The sequence below is a fragment of the Scleropages formosus genome, chromosome 3, assembly GCF_900964775.1.
Source record: "Scleropages formosus chromosome 3, fSclFor1.1, whole genome shotgun sequence".
NCBI classification, from domain to species: domain Eukaryota; kingdom Metazoa; phylum Chordata; class Actinopteri; order Osteoglossiformes; family Osteoglossidae; genus Scleropages; species Scleropages formosus.
Window position 1 is genome coordinate 387,032 of NC_041808.1, and position 6,000 is coordinate 393,031.

The window sequence follows — 6,000 nt, forward strand, 5'->3', positions numbered from 1 at the left end:
CTTTTGGTTTGAATGTTGTCTTTGGGCATCCCTATCATCATCATCCTTTTTCTAATTTTTTTTTAATTGTAGCAAATCCTGTGATAACAAATCCAGTAAATGAAAAAGACATCTCAATTATAGCTTTGAGATTCTAAAGGCTTTTTGGAAACTTTTGTGTGTTATAATGGTATTATTCTGAATTTGTAAGAGACATGTCCCTTGAATCCAAACATCTAAATTGATTTCGCCCTTTCAGAGCTGAGCAGAGGTTATATTATTAAGTAACTCCCACACACACACACACAACCTGAAACCGCTTATCCTGTATGGGGTCGCAGGGAGCCAGAGCCTAACCTGGCAACACAGGGCGTAAGGACACACCCAGAACAGGACGCCAGTCTGTCATAAGGCACCCTAAGCAGGATTCAAACCCAAGACCCACCAGAGAGCAAGCCTCGGCCAAACCTGCTGCGCCACCGCGCCCTCCTGCTCTTAGGGAACCACACACACATTTTCAGAACCGCTTGTCCCATACAGGGTCACGGGGAACCGGAGCCCAACCCGGCAACTCAGGGCGTAAGGCTGGAGGGGGAGGGGACACACCCAGGACGGGACGCCAGTCCGTCGCAAGGCACCCCAAGCGGGACTTGAACCCCAGACCCACCGAAGAGCAGGACTGTGGTCCAACCCACCGCACCACCGCACCACCGCACCCCCCCTCTTAGGGAACCAACAAGAGTAAAAATATGGGGACAAACACCAGAAGTTTCAGTGGCTTTGAATAATATGCATAATATGAATCGTTTGACCTGGTTATTAATGTGTTAAATAAAGGCACTCAAAAAATAAGAAATGAATGTGTTTCTATGCCTTCTGTAGAAGGAGACATCAAGAATCAAAAGAATCTCTAAACTAAATTTCAAGGCAAACATGAAGTTGTCACGTTGCTGGTGGCGATGATGTAGTTATTTCCTTTAATGCTGCTAAAGAAATTCAGGCTTTTCATGGTCATCCAGCTTTACACCCTCACCTCCTTCCTACGGTTTCTATGTCATATCAGTTTTCGAATTGCAGGAGTAGTCCCGATGATCCAATTAAACGCTTAGATTAAAAAGGAAGGACAAGTGAGAAAAGGTAGTGAAGCAGCCGAGTACAGAAGCAGCTAAAGTGCCAAAGAGTGAAACACCTAACTCTGAAGACTATTGAAGAATCTGATGAGCTTGGGCATTTTCAATGAGAGAATTTAGATTTAGATTTTTATCGGTTATTGAAGTCAATGGCTTTGAATGATTATTGATATCAATAACTTTGCTGAGAAGTGAATTTTGCACCTTTTTTAACGCCACCTCAAAATATATATGAGTTTATTTATCGGGTGTTAAATATTGTTAAGTTTTTATTAAAAGGATTTAGCTCTGTGCCAAAACGTGGATCTCACATGTCGAAATCTATTATAATTATCGGCTGACTGTATGCCCCTATTTATTTTGTGTTTATGTAATGCCAAATTTGTCTGTCATTTTCCCTAATGAGATCATGCATTGCTAGGCCTGGCTTATCGTTAGTGGTCAGTCAGGGTCAGGTGTCTGTATGAAGAAACAAAGGATACAGAGAGAATACATCCCCTTGGAATTTTCACTTGCTTTATGTTACAACTTGGAAAAATAATCAAGTTTTAATTGGGATTTTCACCACTGATCATCACAAAAAGTCCATTATGTCAAAGAAAAAAATTCTACAAGGCTATTTTAAATTAGTTAAAGTCAAAGAACCCTAAAATGAACAAATTATAGAAGTTTTCACCCCCACTTCGCTTACGAAATAGATGAATAGAATGTGGTTCAACCAGTTTTCTTCAGAAGTCAAATAATCACTTAAATGGACTCCAATGGTGCCCAGTTAAGGTGCTTTACATGAGTTCAGATTAAACCGGCGTACACTTCTTAACAAAATGCAGACACAAAGGAGCATTTGAAGTAAATATGGGATACAGTGATAGAAAAGCACCAGTCAGGGGAATGGCAGTGAGAAAGTTTCCGCTGCAAAGAAATCCCCCATGAAATAGTAAAATCCACTATAACGAAAGTGAGAAAGTTTGGCACACCAGAGATTCTGGGTAAAACTGAGTATTCTGAACTATTTAGTACCTGGGTGAAGAAGGCGCTACTTCTGGATGCCAACAGGAGGCCTATGACATGCCCACATCTGGCCAGGTACTTCACAAACCTGGGCATCGTGGCAGATTTACAAAACAAAAAATGGAACTCCCACCAAGCCAGTATTCTGTGGTGTGATGTGACCGGAAGTGACCGAAAGCGGCCCTTCTGGCCTCGGTGCTAAGCTCTTTGTGCAGCACAAGCGTAGCACCGCAGATCATCCCGAAAACACAGCTCCTATCAAGACACCCGGTGGTGGCAGTATCATTCTGTGGGAATCGGTTCCAGACACCAGGCGAAATGGTTTGAGGAGAATGGGAGAAGGTTCATTTCCCCAAAGGACACACCAAAAAACAGCTGCGGTCACACAGCAAACAAACAAACAATCGTGAAGACATGACAAGAGCTGAAGATTGTCCGAGCACCAAGAGTTCCCTCAGAACTGAGAGAAGTTACAGAGTTGTGCGGAAATAGCGTGGCAGAAACACACCGGTACAGGGTTCAGGGTATCGTGGTCAGTCGGGAGGCAGCGATCGTAAGAAGCTGCTCCATCGCCACCTCCCCAGACAAGCTTAAAGCGCCTATCACAGGGGAGGAAGTGTTCAATCAGCAGCCCGAGCGACGGACTTCCCCTCATGTATCATGAGCAGGGGGGGCATCTAGAACAGAAAAATTAAGTGTTACTGTTTCACTCAAGTTTCATCCGTCCCACAGTCCGTCTCAACGAGAGAGCAGTGAGAGACACATCTCACGTGGGACACATGCAGTGATTCCCCAGTGTCACATCTCTACTGGCAGAGCCACTTCCCTCCAGGTCTCCAGTCTACTCCATTAATTTGCACTTCATTATCTGTTCTCTTTGCGTGTCGACATCTATACACCTGAGTAATTCTTTTTTTATTACTGGAGCAATTCAGGGTAAGTACCTTACTTAAGGGTACTACAGCCAGAGGTGGGGATCAAACCTGTCACCTTTGAGTCCAAAGGGAGTAGCTCTAACAGCTATGTTACCAGCTGTCCTGAAAAGATTTACAAGGATGTTCACAATTTTTTTTGAGCTTTGACATTCTTTCCCTGCCGATTAGGGGTGGGGGGGATGTGGTGGCGTGGTGGTGCAGTGGATTTGGCTGGGTCCCGCTCTCTGGCGAGTTTGGGGTTCGAGTCCTGCTTGGGGTGCCCTTCACCAGACTAGCATCCCATCCTGGGTGTGTCCCCTCCCCCTCCAGCCCTGCACCCTGCATTGTTGGATTAGGCTTTGCTTCACCATGACCCAACTTGGGAGCTTTCAGCCTGTGGGTGTGCGTAGGATCCAGTCAAACACATTGTGATTCTTTATGGTAACACCATGAAATACAGAAGGAGTCAAAAAAAGCAAGTTTTTCTTGCCTTACGCCGGTGTTAAAGCGCTCCGTGTCACTGTGTGAGAAAAGCTCTATAAAAAATAAATTGAATTGAACTGAAAACAACAGATGTATCTGAGATGTTATGTAATGACAGCAGTAACTGCCCATACGATGGTAGTGAAAATATCTATTATGTGTCATCTGGGGGATAAAACTCAAGAGGCATTCTTAAAAAAGCAGCATGGAGAAGGTTGTAACAGAATATCACTTTTCCCCCAACAGCTCCTGGTGTAATTCCACATCACAGGGCACTCCATTGTACCCTGTGTTACTCTGTTTTACCCACTCTTTCACTGCATGCAGAAGAACTGGTCCTAGCGAGCACTGTCACTGGGCCCGTACTGTGTGCTGCCAACGTGGAGCCTGCAGAGCCACTGGGAATCCTCCACGCTGCTTCACTTCTCAGCTACAGCTTCCCATTCCTCTCGAGGCTATGAAAGCCTTCGAACCTGCGGCCTCTGTCACGTGAGCCAGCAGCCTCAGTGCTCTGCTCCACATGGCGCCCGTCCCCTCTCATTTCGCCCTCCCTTACACAACCTCACGATTGGTCCCCGGGCTCTGTCCTGCTCTCAGCGCCACGTCCGGTCTCACTCCACCACGACAGCTTCCACGAGAAGAAGTGAGAAAAACAAGCTGAATGGTGAAAGAAGAGGAATGAAAGCACACGTTGACATAATGATCGTGATGTGAGAAAACATGCCGCTGACCGCCAAGTTTCTTCCGAAACTTGCAGTCATTCACTCTCCTTTTTGTTTCAGACCACAGCTATGAAACCCTGCGAGGTGCTTCCCAGTGATCCACAAGTGAGTGACACCACATGTTTACTGCTCTTAATATGTTTGTCACAGTCCTTCTGAAGCCATGTGGCCACGTAATGTAAACATAAGAGGTAAACAGTATTGTGTTACACTGAAGACCCACTGACAGTGATATTTACATTTACTTAAATTGCACTTTTCTAAAAAGCAGCACATAGAGTAAACAGCTAATTTGACAGCAGAAAGAGAGCTTTTGGTATGATCACATGATTATCGAGATGCATTTTGTCTGTCCGATACCATCCTGCTGCACTGGCACACGTCACATGAGTAGCTCTGACGAAAGGTTATGGGAAGTGAGGAGATCAGCGGAGAAGTGGCTCTGAAAGAGATGGGTTCGAGATGGGATTCGGCAGCTCTGAGGGACACATTGAGCTCATACCACCACACTGAGGCCAAAACTGAGGACCTACAGATTTTTTGTTTTGGACCTTGTGAGTGGGACCACCAAGTGACCGGACGTTCAGGAGCACAGAACTCTTGCTGGTCTTTAGGGGGAGATCAGGTCCTGTAGGTACTGGGGAGCAGATCCTTTGACCATCTTCTAGGCTATAACTAGCTGCTAAAACAGAGTCTGCTCAGATTTCATTTGTCTGACTGGCTGCCAGTTGTGAAACCATCCTTTCTATGACATTGTGGAAGGTGCACATTGATGGTGTTTCAGTTCAGTTCAATTCAATCCAATCCAATCCAATCCAATCCAAGCTATTTTTACAGAGCTTTTCTCACACAGTGACACAGAGCACTTGAACACAGGCAAAAGGCAAAGAAACAAATACATCAGACAAAGAAACAAATAAACTGCAGAACTAGAGTAATACATTATCAATGATGTCAGATCCCGTCCTGTCAGCGATGTGCTTGGTGGCGTGAGGCCGACTGTAGTTACTGTATCCACGCGTCATGTGTGTCGCCCTTCCGCAACACTGCATTCTGTCACCTGTTTTGCTGCCCAGTGTAAGACGCTCGACTTTGTCCTGAATGTTGATATTTGTTGAATATCGCCTGCCATATACATACTGTGGAATACTTTTGATTAATGATTATGTTCATAAATACCTTGTAGATTTTTCATTAGGCCATCTACGGTACATCTAGAGCTTAACACAAAGCCACAAAAGGTACTGAATCTAAAGGGGGTGTAATGTAAAAGGACAGCCGACATCATTCATTCTTGTTCTTATTATTATTCTTAGTATTATATTCTTCTTATTCTTATTAACTTTTATTTAGCTCACGCCATTGTCGAAGGTGTCTGTTTAATGTCTTCTTTAAATTAATGTCTTTTTTCGGCTATTTTTTCGGCAAATCAGGAAAGGGACTCACATATTTACAACCATAAAGGTGACTTACATATGGGTGAGAATAATCTTTCTATACGTACAATATAATAAGTTGGAGATATATATAACAATGTAATAATATATAATAACGTCTCTCTCTCTCTTCCAGTGGAAGGAGGTTCCTTGAGCGTTCCTGCGCAGCACTCGAGCTGAGAAATGAAAATAAAGTCGAAGTGAAAAAAGGAACATGTCCCGGCCTGGAGCTGCACTGCTGGGATGGCAACACACTCGTGCCTCGCGCCTCTCCCAATGTGTTTCTGCCATGGCTTTCGCCTGAAGCAAGACGGTGGACACGAGA